At 39.3% G+C, this 14676-nt stretch overlaps 1 protein-coding gene across 3 annotated transcripts in view; it reads right to left on the reverse strand.

The window, feature by feature from the left end:
* The window catches only part of NCOA2 (nuclear receptor coactivator 2), a 187519-nt gene that overhangs the window by 115036 nt on the left and 57807 nt on the right, over positions 1-14676 (reverse strand). For all 3 annotated transcript variants that reach the window (XM_066332208.1, XM_066332218.1, XM_066332198.1), the window contains one exon: positions 2918-3162. The gene's annotated coding sequence lies outside the window, so the exon portion shown is untranslated. The remainder of the gene's footprint in view (positions 1-2917; positions 3163-14676) is intronic.

Here is a 14676-nt window from a genome sequence, read left to right on the forward strand (position 1 = left end):
TCATACATTAAGCTACTCTAAATAGACACCCTGACCACAAAGCTGAAAATGTCATGGTGTACAATCACCCTGTATGCACATGGTTAATGACAGTCTTGTATTTTCCATTTAATAAATGCAGCACAAAGAAAATATATATTCATTGTCTAAATTCAAAGTCCAGCTTTCCTCTTCAAATACGTCAAAGTATTACAGCCAGTTATGGGTAGTACATAGGAAGGACTTGCATCGATTTTATAATATTTAACAGTAAAGCACACAGAACTAAACTTGATCTGCATTACATTCGTGATTTCCTTTCAGTGATGGTAGTGTTAAGAGATATACCTGAGAACTTTAAGATGCAAGTATGTATATGAGATTAAATTAAAACATTTCTGACATCTGGGAACAAAATCTTGGAAAAACTATTTTTAATTTCTTCCTTTTTTCTTCTCTTAATATTCATATGACATCAGCTCTGATGATGTCAGAGCTCTGACTCTATGACATTCTTGTGCATCAATCATGTGAAACCATAAACTGCTTTGTCACCTACAATATTTTTCACACATCTGCAAATCAACAAAGAATTAGTCCAAATGAGAAAACAGCAATAGGGGCAACTAAAACTCTACTAATATTTAAACTTCATGAGTAAAACAGACTAGGAAAAAAATGCAGAAATAAAGAAATAGAAATGCACTGGAAGAGGACTTTTTTTAAAACCTGCTCAATTACTTTACTACTAAGAACTTGATACAAAGCTGGAAACCCACAACTTTTAAAACTATTAGTAATATTGATTAATAACAGTGAAGAAAACTCATTAAACCAAAGGTAAAGGTTGAAATACTAGAAACATTTACCACAGTATTACTGTATTCATAAAAACAAAACATTTCGACATGACCTACTTTAATAATAGTTTAAAAAGTAAAGAATATGGGCTCTAACCCCCTGACTCCACTGATCTTATAAAACACCATCTACTTTTCAGAATTAGCAACAGACTCATGAAATTGAGCCAATTTGTTCAACAGATGTTTCAATTGACTCAAGAGAAATTTTACTTTTCTCTTGTAGAAATAGAGTGAGCTGAGTAAAATTCCACTCTTATTAGCAGCATTCAAAGTATATTCGCTCATAATTAGCTGCCATTCCCATTCCTTCTTTCTTTGACATAACAGAAAACATTTTCCACGCCGGATTAGACGTGACACTGAAATAAAGTAGGCACGTTGATAAAAACAAGTCACTCTCTTTCTCCTCCCCCCATCCCCCAGTTTATGGGACATGCAGGAATGGCAGAGTTTTTATTTTCCTTGGCGTTCCTGTCTCACATTAGCTGATAATCTCCCCAGTGTGGCTGTGCCAGTGTGCTGCCCTGCAGGCCCACAGCACCCCTGCTGTTCCAGTGCTGAGCTTTCCTCCAGCAGGCTCTGTGATCCTTTCGTAATGTGGGCTATTGCATCAGTCTAATTGCAACATAATTCTCAACACTCTAGATAAAGCAAATAATTTCATTTTTAACTTCTGCTCGTAAAATACAGATTGTTTCCCTGTCACCCCCACCGCCCTTTTTTGTTTAATTTCAAAGATTTAAAGAAAAACTTGGACACAGCACAGCAGTAGTCAAACAAAAAATACCTTTTGTTTTCTTAGAAAGCAGCACTTAGAAATATTGTTCAACACCTATAGCATTAGTGCAGCCTTTCACAGACCCATATGTAGTGGATCCCCTGTGAGCTGGCTGGAAGGGGAACGTACATTCTTGCTCTGTGTACTTATAATAATCTTCAGCCATTATAAAACCTTCATAGTTTTTTACTCTCTCTTCCCTGCAATAGAGAGTAACAGCTTATTTGGCAAACGCACTCACTATGTTTCTAGGCACTCTTGGTTAATTCATAAAACCTGATTTAATGTTAGATATTTTGCATTCAGGTTAGCCAAGTTGAAACAATATTTAGCTTAACCACGCCTTTGCCAAAAAATTATCTGTTATCTATTGATTACAACAGCATTGTAGCTAGCCATGGACATAGCACTGGAAAAATACAAACCCCATGCCTGAGGAAATGCAGATGAAATTCTGAGTCCAAGCCATTCTGATAGTGGGCATTACAAACACTCTCTACTTCATATCTGATACAATAACCAGGCACAAGAGTCATGCGCCTGCACTGAATGATGAATTTACATGTCATTTTAATTTTATCTACATATATCACGAGTTGACATCATCAAAAAATACTGTGCTTCTTGCATCCCAAATCATCTTGCACGATACAAATGTCTACGCTAAAACTAATCTGGATGCAAGCACTCATAGGAGGAAATATCAGAAGCTAAGTCTCAGAAAACCTAAACTTTGCTTTTGTGGCATGGTATATGTCGCAGTTATGTCATACCATTTCCACAGCACCTCTGCACCATTCAAAAAATTACAAAATTACCACTAATCAAAACAATAATCTGTCTAACTCTTGGCATTTGGAGTATGGCCCTATACCTGATTTACTGCACACTACTCGAACTTTTTTGGAAGACAGAACAAGTGATTTCTTTGTGAATTCAACAGTGCAGCTGAGTGCTCCATCAACAGAATGGTTAGTCCTACCCTTACTCTGTTATTCCTTACTTAGAATAACTGTGTTATTCCTAGCTTCCTAACTAAATCAGCGACAGCTTTAAGGTCCAAGTGATTCTCCAGTTCTGAAGCCAACTTTGTCTCCAGTTTGGCATAACTCAGACTAACTAATTTTTTTGCAGCACTTAGCATTACATTGTGCTTTATACAGCACCTTCAAACCTCAGCCCCCAGTGACCAGTGGTCACTACTTTTACAAAGAAGATCCGAAGATCTCAAGTCATCCACAAGAAAGCAAGAGACAGTTAGCAAAGATGTGAGAAAATCTAGGATTGAGCAACTTACCTAGCATCACCTAGGAAGTCTGCAACACAGCCAGGAAGGGAGTCCCGCTCGCCAGGGCAGCATGCAGCTGCACAGAGCACCAGAATGGCTCCTGCCTTCTGCAATCCCCTGCCTCGTCCACCACGCACGTCCTGACTTCTGCTGGAATTGAGGCAGGGGTACTCCAGAGAACAGCCTTCTCCAATGCATCAACCAGATTCATTCCCAGAACAAGTCCATCCTGTGCACAGAATGGAGCAGGGGTCCTACAGGAAAAAAACACCAGCACGTCAGCATGTCATTTAATATCATTAAATTGAGGAACTTTGACCTCACAAGGGGTCAAACAAAAGAGATTTGCAAAGACAAACTCAGTTTTGACAATTCTTGACTTGGACACTGCCACACTGGAAAAAATGTATGCGTTCACCATTTCTAGAAATAAGAAACTGAGACATCAGACATTGTCACACTGACACCTACAAAAAACAGCAGTTGGGTTGAAATCTTTGGATTTACTGCACAGCTTTTGTGGGAAAGTAATATCAAATTGTTTGCAAATTAGTCTCTGCATGGAAATTAGCCATAGGTGATGACTGAAAACATTCTCAAGGAGCTTCTACTGAAATCAAACCTAATATTCAAGATCTCTAGACCTTCCAGATCAAACTTCTCTGCCTGTTTTCCTCAAGCCATATCCTTTGCCCCATGTTGATTCAAGTCCTGGTCCCTCCTCATTCCTACCTTCAGCACCCCTGCCAAGTCCCTCCATACTCTGCTCCCCAAGGATTTTAATCTCTCCTGGCTCAGTCACTTCCAGGCTTGGCTAGCAGTGCCACACTCTCCTCTTGACTCCCCCTTCTTCCTTCATTCCCCAATATTAATGTCACTCTCCTGCCAGGTCTGCTCCCCTGTTCCCAGTCCAGGGCATTTTGAGGCCTGGACCACACTACAGTCCCACACATGTCACAGTCCCACGGATTTGATTCTGGCTCTCAGGCACTGAGGTACAAACCCAGCCTCCTCTTTCAGGCCACACATGCCCAAGACACTATGTGAGATCTGTCATTTCTTTAAAAAGTTACCATTTGTTCCAAGCTGAGAATTTTGCAGTGCTGACAAAGGCAAAGCTGTGACTCCTAATCTGCTCTTCTTCCCCAGTGCCCTTCACTAGTGCTTCCCACACTCTAACTCCTAGTCTGTGTTCCAAAGGGAGGGACACAGAGCATTTTCAAAAAAAGAGTCAAGGTTTTTGTTTCGCTTGTTTGTGGGTTTTTTAAAAATCTACGATGAGAAACAACTTTTTCCACACATGCTCACAGACAGCTAAATTATTTTGGCAGCAAAAAAATAAAAATTAGGCTGGCAGCAACTGCCTAGTCTCAAAGCCTAACATTCTGTAAAGTTATAAAAAACTCCAAGGAGCATCCTATGCTGGGAAGTACCAGGCAGCCTTCCTTACTGCAACTTCTCGAATTCTCCTTTCAGCCCTTAACAGCTTAACTCATTCAGCTCACTCAAACCAGAACTGTGCAAATCTTATCACCTGAGTGGTCAAACTGAGGAGTAGCAGCTGGGGGTGGACAGTGCTGGAGTGAGCCCCATGCCTTTGCCCTCACCAGCAGTTTTGTTGTGTGCCTACAAGCAAACAGCATCATCGGAGAGCACACAGTGCAGCTGGCATTTCTTCAGATGTTTCCATCCTGGAGGTACCAATGACTGCCTGAAAAGCTACAGCTGCTCAATAAATACTTCTAGGCCAGGAAGACCTGAAGTAAAATGGGTTAGCTTCATTCCTGATGAAGGTCACACTTAGCTAACAGAGATAATTTAAGCAACACCATTTTACTTTACATTTGCAGTAAATTAGGAGCAGCCCTGTGTAAGTTACAAAAAAGGGAAGGATAACTTCACACAGTACTACTGTGATCGCCTGCCCCTGCCTGGAGAGGAAATAGCCTTATTAAACAAAATATTGGGAAGCTTCTTCTTTTCCCTATTTGGTTATTTATCTCAGCATGAAAAACAAATGCAGCACACTGTCAAGTAATGTAGAAAGGGAAGGATATCTATATATATAGATATAGATATAGATATAGGTATATGAAAGAAAAAGGAAAATCTCTCAAAACAGATAACATTCTTTTAGAGCAAAGTCCAGTTTACAGATTTTTATACTGAGCTCTTAAGAGCAAACAGGGCAACAATTTCCTGATGGCTCTTGTAAACATTCTGTACAAATAAGGTCCATGAGAGGAGACCAGGAAAAGATAAAAACATTCACATGCTCACAGACAGATGCTAATTATGGCATGGATTAAATGCAATATGACATTTATTTTTCAATAAGAAATAATTATTTCTAAGGAATGACTAGCCATTCCTGTGAGATCATATTTAGTCTAGAGACATTTGATGCACCTAATTCTTAACAACTATGGCAAAAGAAGTATGGGACCCACATGCACACTCCTAGAACAATTATGTTAATTCATATGAAAATAAATTGAGAAGCTTCAACTTCAACGTGTAAAACAAAATGAGCATTAAAAGCTCGCTTCCATTTTCCAAAATTCCTAATAAATAATTTGATCATATTTTGAATTCAATTTAGCAATGAAACTGGCTATCAAGCATCCATATTAGCTATATGTACTTTTTTAAAGCCAGGATAATTATCTGATCACCAGTTACAGTTCAAATGAAAAATATAATTAGGTTGAATTAAACTTCAGTACTCCAATATACAATCATGGAAACCACACAAAACTTCTTGCTTAAAAAACGAGAGCAGAATTTCATGCACTATTTCATTTGGCAGAGTATAACCTACTTGCTGTCAGCAAAGGACTTTTTTCAGTGAAGGAAAAGCAAAGCATCTGAATTCATATAGCATTGCCCAAATTATTAGAAGTATCAGCTACTGTTGTTGTCTCTTAATTGTAAGCAACTGCAATGGATTTTGTTCCTACAGACCGCTATATTGTGCTCCTAAAAACTCATCTAAAATCCAGCAGACCTCCAAACAAGCTGTGTTTGTTTAACATAAGCTAACCTAATTATTTTGTCATCAAAATCAATATTTATGGGCTAAAACACTACTTCAAGTAGGAAAGCTTTAATGTAAAACAAATCATAAAACACTGATAATGGATATGCTTGAAAAGGCTCTAGGATTGCATGTATTTATGTAAGATTTGTGAATATATAAACACTTGGTTATATATGTCAAGAAAAAGGTGAGGCTCAGTGCAGTGAACTAAACATCTAAAGACTAAGCTTCTTTAGAACAGTATATTCCTACAAGGACTTAAGACAGCTGGCTGAAGTGTATCAAATATCTTCCCTAACAGCAAAGACTCATCTGAAGTCCATAAATTCATTGTTTCTATTTATTCTATTTTTAAGTAGTTTCCGGCATTTTTGAAATACAAATTATTCCCTAAAAACCTTCAACAGCTTTTTATTGTTAATACAGTTATCACAAAGCCACACTACAATACAAACAGGGTGCTTGCTATGATCAACAACACTGGCATCATTTGGTGAGGGATTCTTCTCTATATGAAAACAAATTCTGTTATGAATTCTGTTAGGGAAGGTGTTCTTTAAATCACCATAAAGGAAATAATTTCCTACAATATTAGAACTTTCAATCACCAAAAATCCCCCAAGTCATGATTCCTTTTTAATCTTAAGAAATTTCTCACAGAATTCTGTAATCCTACAGAACTATAAAATCCTATATACTAGCACCAACACAAAAAGTACTTCATGCATTGAGCAACATGTATAGTGTAGTTTACTCTTTCATTTCAATCTGTTCAAATAACATGACACAATGAGTTCAGTATAAAACATTATGGTTCTTATGCAAATTAACAGACTCCCAACATTAAGGTTACTGCTCCACAATACACTACACACAGCTGCTCACAGCATGCCTTCACACTGAAATGTAGATTAAAATGGAATAATAAACTTCTACCTGTATTCCACTGATTTTATTGACTCAGGGCATATTATTAAAAAAAAAAGTGAGTTACCAATACTGACAACAGCACCTACAGCTTCCAACTGTTGTGGCACTGCATCTCTTAGTTTTATGTCTCACTGTCATATGAAACAAAGCCCTTTCCTTGGTGCTGTGGTTAGAGAAAAAAGGGATGCAGCTCCCAGCACTGTTTAATTCCATACCACCCACGTCATGGCAGGGACATGGTTCAAGCAGGAGGAAGCTGAGGCTGGAAGCAGAACCCAGGGAGGGCGTGTGCAGCTTTCAGGGCCAGCCCTGCAGACCATGTCCCTCTCTGCCACTGGCGGTCCCTTCCCCATTCCTCCGAACCGCAGCATTTCTGGATTGGCGCTGAAAGACGGCGCCAGCGAGCCCAAGATGCTGCTCTGAGAAAAAAGAAAATGGAGCTCACTGGCCCCATGGACCTCAAGCCACAGCCTTCGCAACCACAGCAGCCTCTGGAGCTGCAGCTGGAGCCCAAGCAGTGGCCAGAACCACCAAGGGTTCCAGTCCCACTCCTGCAGTCAGGCCAAGAGGAAGGTCCCCTAAGCTGTTCCAAGGCCCTGTCCCATCCCACCAGGTTTTGTCTGTTCTTCCAGTGTTTTCCAGCTGGGGGGGGAAGTTAGCCTGCGAGTATCCCTGACACACAGCCTTTGTTTTTCCATACACCACATGGCTCAGCATGGGGCCAGTTGCCATTCTGCCTTTGGCTGGGAAACCACAGCAGGCACTGTCTTCAGGAAGTGTTTTGGTTTGTCCAGTGGTAAATACTCTTTTGTGGACAAAACACTCACTTTATTACATTTTTTTTATTAATGCTGCTGTGGTCATTGCAGTTTTTCAGTAAATTGTGATTTCATCTTATAATCTATCCTAGTGTTTCCTCCTCTGCCAGAAAGGGAGCAGGGGAAAGGGGCAGCTTGAGTGGCTTTAATTTTCCCACTGAGTTTTAAACTAGCACACTTAGAAACCAAGTCAAGCACAATGAGCACCCACAACACCAACCCTCTATTGTTAACCCTAGCCCTAGGACCATTATGAGTTCAAGGCAATTCAGTTGCAGTCAAATATTCTTCAGATCAAATGACTTTTCCATTCTTCAGCAAGTATTGAGGGAAATGCCAGATGCAAAGAGTCAACATGTCATAGCTTTTTGGACATTAAGCTCATGTCCTCCACAGATATTTTCTTGGGATTCAGACCAATTTCCAGCACCTCAAGCACTGTTCTGACTGGCCAAAGCTTGGTTATGTCACAAGCACTTCTTTGAGACCAACATTTAAGCTCACCTCACTTCATGTACTCTACAAGAGAATTTGTTTTCCTTAGTCTATGAACAACAGTGCCAAAATAGCTACAGAGCAAATAGTAAAGAGGTATAGTAGCAGTGTGGAATCCATATGCTGTCTACTAAAATAAATCTACTTATAGTCTGTTGTTTTCAAAACAATACACCTGGGTCTCAGATTCGTGAATATCAGAAGTCAAATACTTACGTGTGATTTAACTTACTTTTAAAGTAAATCAGAGTTATAAAAGCAAAACTGAGTACCAGCACAGATACAAAGATATTTTGCATAGAAAGCTAATAAAAAGTCCTTAGAATAAATGGATATACACCTGTAGTATTCTTTGGCCACTCTTAGGTGGTGACTCTTAGGATATATCTCAAAGTGAAGATGACCCTTGGCACACATTTGGCTTTGATATTGTACCAAAACAAACCTTTTACAGTTATCTCCCTCTTATTACTGTAGCTTGGAGCAGAAATAGAACATGACGATTTATTTTTGTCAACAAAACCCCAGGGCTACAGGGCTTTATGACTGTTATAAAACTATGCTTTAGTTTTCACCAAGGTGATTTTCTGAAAATCAGAAATTCAAAACTACATTATATAATTCATACATCTTCCAGAGACACCTGAAAGTTCTCCACAGAGCAGAGAATAAAAAATAGGAGAACTGAGAAATATCATTGCTCCTAAACATACAAAAATGCATGTTATGCATAGGTTCTTTACCAAAACAATTAACATTAAAGTCTAGTAAACTCTATTATACTATTTGTGCCTCATTTGAGAAATTCTTTTAATAAAATGTCCTTTTTACAATACCTTGCTATGCCAAGTGTGCTTAGCTCCAGAAACTATAGGTCTTGAGCCTCAAATCCATGATGAGAAGGAGCAGAGAATATTTTCTAAAAGATAGTGGGTGAGGAAATGTGAGTTTGGTGCCTCAGTGCTTGACAGCTCTGATTTAATACTCTGATTTCTCCTCTACTACAGGGCTACGTTTGTAAAACTTAATAATCTCCTTTTTGATATCTCTTATTTGAACCCACAAATTATTCCTCTCATGTAAAACATCCCAAACACCATCACATTATTCTGGAAAGAAATGCTCAAAGTGTGCTGTCACACCACAGTATTGAGCCAACCTAACAGTTAACTATTAAAAGGTTCCTTGCTCCTGTCCCTTTCCTTGCCTTCATCCTATGCTGCTCAATTTATCCTGCCATGTCAAACTGTCACAGTCACTTGTTGATGCTTCTTCCCTCTGCATAAATAGATTAACTCTGGCTAGCCCAAAGACTAAGAATCAGGCACATTCACTACCAGGTAAGGATATTTCATTAAGCTAGACCAGCTTTCTGAAATCTGATGATTATTGCCATCTCCTGTCTCTTTCCAGCTGAGGCTGAAGAATCTCTGAATTCTCCAAACAGCAATTTCCAAGCTGTAATGCACAGTTGATACCCTCAATAACTGCTCTACACCTAATCTGGCAAAACTGTATCACATACCAGCATTAAAAATGCCTAAATTTCACAAAGTCAGAGCAGTAGACACTGAGAAAAATTTTTAATGGGAAAACATCCTCGAAAAACTTAGGGAAGCACTCAACAATAAAGTCTGCCTGTCCCAGGTCTTGTACAAGACCTGAAGAAAGTCCCCAGGACATCAGTTGTAACCCATGGTTTCAGTGGAACCTCTCTCACCCTCAGCCAGTGTGGTGGATACCAGAGACACCTCACACTTAACACACTTCAACCTCCACAGTGGAGCAGTTACAGAAGTTTTTGTAACTTTTTCAGCAAAGAGGGGGAAAAAAAATCAACACTTAACTTCATATTTTGGTTCAAATTGTGCTGCTAGATTTTTTATTTTAGTTTAGTTTAATTTCTTGCCAAGCATGGGATTTTTTTTGCCCCTTTAAGCCAAATCACCATGACCTCACTATGAAACCCATGGAAAAGACCAGCTTCTTTATTACAACCTCCCCAAATGAGAAATGGTTTTAATACTTACCTCCAGTGACAGTTACAACACAGAAGAAGAGAATTATTATATATTAATCCTACGAATTCCTGACTCTCAAAAGAATGTGCAGCATTTAAATACAAGTCCCAAATGAGAGAAATCTACTCAATTTGCTAAGAATAATACTTTGCATATGCATTTACATAGATATACACATATATATTAAAAATACAAAAGATACATAACATATATATAATTTCTAATTAAAAAAAAACTTTCCCAAAAATGCTGCACAATTCTTCTAAAAATCAAACCAATTCCAGTGTTATGACTAAATCTGGGGACTCATTTTCTTCTTTGGTTCCAGGATTTTTTTCCAGATATCCCCCGAAATAAGGAAACTGCTTTTGTTTCTGCTGAAAACAAGTGGAGTTAAGTTGCATCTCTCAAAAGAGAGAGAATATTTTAATTGTTTCAAGCGTTCATTAAGTGCATGTGGGATCAAGTGGAAAAGCTGCTATACCTACAGTTCAGTGCAACTGCAGTCCCCAGCTTTCACCAAGTAATGCCCTCATGCGAGGCAGGGTGCAAAGAAATTCTGACTACACATAAATTAAAGGAGGCAAAAAGAGCTTCACACTTTGCTACAACGACCTGTCACGCTCACTGCACCTATTCAGAGCACTCTGAACACCTCCATGCCATGTTTCTGCCCTCCTCTATTTCACAGACTAGTGACCCACCTCATCCACTCCTTGAGTCACATGAGCACCACTCCTCCCTTCAGCCCCTTTTGAGGAGCTAAGGGCCATTAATATGACTGCTACCTGACTGGTTTCTAACCAGGCAGGCCAGTTTTACTGCTATCTTAATGACTGCAAACGAGACAACTGCATTTTCCAGTTTTCTGAGTGAGTAGCCACTCCAGCAGGGGACATGAGGAAACCCTGGTGCACACGCCTGTCCACGGCCCTGCAGACTGCCAGCTCTTGCATCACACTGGTGGCTGACACCACTGCACATGCACAGGACAGCTGAGCATGCAAACCAACCACCTTCCAATGGAAATTATTTCTTCTCCTTAAAAATGGCCAGCTAGCATGCCTAACTCTATTTCTCCTCTTGCATGACAGCAGGACAGATTCCCATTTCTATCAACAGACTGCAAAAGGTTTTGTAAACCATCCTTTGGTAACACCAGGGCTTCCTGTCTCACATTTCTTCTACTTCCTCTTTCACCCCACTCCCCATCCACCCCAAATCCTCATTCCCATCTATCTTCCTCCTGGTCATGAGATAGGCCTATCAGGGTGCCAACTTTCTGAGCTGCACTAGGAGGATGGGCAGAGGGGGAGTTGGGGATGTGATGCTGGAAGGTGTTAACGGCCACCATCAAATGGTTCTTTCATCTCCAGGCAATTACAGAGCTGCGCCTGCTAACCAGATGCAAGGGGCTTCCTCTTCCCCTCATGTCTTCCTTCTGCATCCCAGACAGACAGAGGTGCCATCAACTTGAGTCCAAGGCTCTATAAACCAATTAGAGGTTTATTTTGAACTTAAAAAGAAGAAAAGAACTGCTTTGCCTTTATAGATGTCAAAAGGAGTTTGCAAACCAACAGTGCAACTCTAAAAGAGACTCTTGTAACAACTCCTGTCTGCTTAAGAGGTGGCTGAAAATATGCAATTTGATTGCTGAAGTTTAACAACATTTGAATTGCTCAGAAGTTCTTATCACAATCATATGTATAAAAAAGAGAATTTTTAAAAACTTCAAATACTAGATGAAGAGCATGTAAGATTGGTTAGGTGCTTTCTACTAATTAGTACTGCTTTTATTATACAGGGCAAGAAAATGACAATTTTTTTCCTAAACTGGCAGTGAACAGCCAATTCAATAAGCTGCGTTTTTGTTTTCTGTGACAGGGCAGTGGAAAAATCTCTTTCATTTATTAGGTCTGCAGAGACCAAAACTGGCTGAGTGTCAAACCTGCTTTGTAAAAGCCCAGATCCATTCAGCCATGTGTAGATTCCATAATTCTTTATGACCTGTTCTCAGTATCAGCTTCACAAAAGATGAAACTTTGGTGTCTTCCAGCGAGTGTTAGTGCAACCCTTTATAAAAGGAAGCAAAAACCTCAACTGACAGTTCAACACAGAAAGGAAAAAAAAACCCTAATGGCAGTGCCAAATTAAATTAGTTTTAATTTTTTTCCCACATGAGCTTTGCATAAAGCTATAAAATGAGGTCTCCTACAACGGTGGATAAGCAAGCTATATAAATATGTAAATTTTAACAGCTCATTGCTCCATGCCCCACTGCATGTACCTATGCTTAAGTGACAGTTTCATCACCTTGCTAGTGATTGCAGAGTATCCAGAATTTGTCATGGGGACAGACAGGGCAAGGCCTTAAGCTGAAAGGTCTGATGGCAAACTGAGATAATAAAACAAACTCTTTTTTTAGGAGAATGGGGCTTTCAAGATAGAAGAAAACCAGGAGGGTGGAATGACTGACTTGCTTTTAACTACAAGAATGGCTAGATGGCTTTGATAAACTGAATAAAATGTGCTGCCCTGTCAAAGACTACTTCTCACATCAAATCAGGTGCACACTATATTATATCCAGGGAAAAATATTAAACTTCCATTTTCAGTAAACACACTCAACATTACGTTCTTACATTTTTTATAGCAGAAGTTTATGAACAACAGCACTCATAACACTTTTTAATCTCAGACTGTGAAACTGAAATAACCAATTAATCATTTTATTCAAGTGAAATATTCTTTGCTAAGCTAAGATTCCTCTGTATCTGTCTATACTGACAGCATTTCCTTGAATTGTCCCATTGTTTTGGCAATGCATTTTAACCTATTGCATTCTGTAAGGTAAAAAGAACTGCAAACTAACTCACAAATGTTTCCCACATTATTAGGTACTGTAAATAATCATTTTACCATTAAACCAAGGAATTCTTGTGAAACATGCAATATGCTTCACAGATGCTAGAAGTCTAGTGTCCTCCATTCCATACTCAGTTTGTAATCTTGCATCTGACACATATGCAAACATTAGTACTCTTAACAACACCTTTCCATGCAAGCTACATGTATTTATCAAGACAGATAAACATGCACACATGCACATGATTTTCTTCAAAGTTTAATAAAATCTGCAGGGTCTTTAGGTCTCCGGAAAGTACGTGTGATTTTTATCACCACCACATAAACAGCCCTCTTGAATACTCCTCTCTGCAGTCTGCAGATCACACGAGCACAGAGACTCTGAACTTAAGTTTCATTTTCACAGAGCACAGGGAATGTTACACAGCACCATTTCTCATACAGAGAAGGGAATCTGTGCTCCCCACACACAGGTCTGCCACAATCCAAACTTCAGCCATAATTTGCTGATGGTTTTAGGGTAAGGAGTAAAAATTTTAGAAGTAAACAAATGCAGCATTCATGAACACAACACAGAAACAATTTAGAACTGTTTTAGGAATACGATGCTCAAATATGGCTCACTTAACATTTTAGAAATCTGCTGCAAAACATTAAAACTCTAACCTAGTCTTTGTTCCTCGCTTGAAGCAGAACAGCTTTGTGTTGCCTCTAAAAATAGGGAGGGAGCAGTGGGGGATGGGAAAGGGACTGAATAAGAGGATAAGTGGGAGTGAGAACTGATACACCATACTGGCAGTAATTTTAAAAAGACTAGTGACTGGTACTCTTAAAACTATGGCTTTCTTAACGAAGTCAAGCACTTTCTCAATTACCAAATAAAAAAGGTCATCCTGTACTTTTTATTTTGTACATGCACATGCAAAGGAAAAAAGGAAAAGTTTTGTTTCATCTATGACCAAAACCATCATTCTGCAGTCAACACTTCTAATGAAATACAGGCCAAAGGATTAGTCAGAACAGATTCATGGAAAAAAAAGGAAATCTGGATGAAAATACAAGCACACCACATAACTAAACCCAAAAGAGAATCCTGCTTAAGTACCTTCAAATATTGTCCTACAAGGGTCCCTGCAAGGCCTTCCACTCACCCCAGCTCCACAGCAATTAGCAGCAACTGTAATAGCCACTGCCCTGAAGATGAGAAAGTATATTAATATCATCATTAAAGCCCTGAATTAAGTATTCTAAGTATCATATGTGTCAGCAATATAGTCCATGTGTGTTAGAAGTCCGAAGAAAACTATTTTTTTCAGAAAAGGAGCAGTCAGGGATTTGGCAGGGAAGACTATGGGCAATGGTACAGGGAAGGCAATTGCTGCTGAGCTATTGACCACCTGGAAAGACAAATTATTTCAAAGCTACAGTGTCACAAACGAGATAAGAAAGTCAAGTAACTGTGTCTGTCACAGGAAGACTTTTGAGGAGCCAGAGCATGGGCCTGAGCACAGAGCATCATCAACACAGCACTGCAGGCCTGGCCCTGGACAGGCAGAAGCAGCACAGTCCAACACTTTCCATGGCTTAACACTAGGCCTA

Source organism: Sylvia atricapilla, chromosome 1, assembly GCF_009819655.1.
Source record: "Sylvia atricapilla isolate bSylAtr1 chromosome 1, bSylAtr1.pri, whole genome shotgun sequence".
NCBI classification, from domain to species: Eukaryota; Metazoa; Chordata; class Aves; order Passeriformes; family Sylviidae; genus Sylvia; species Sylvia atricapilla.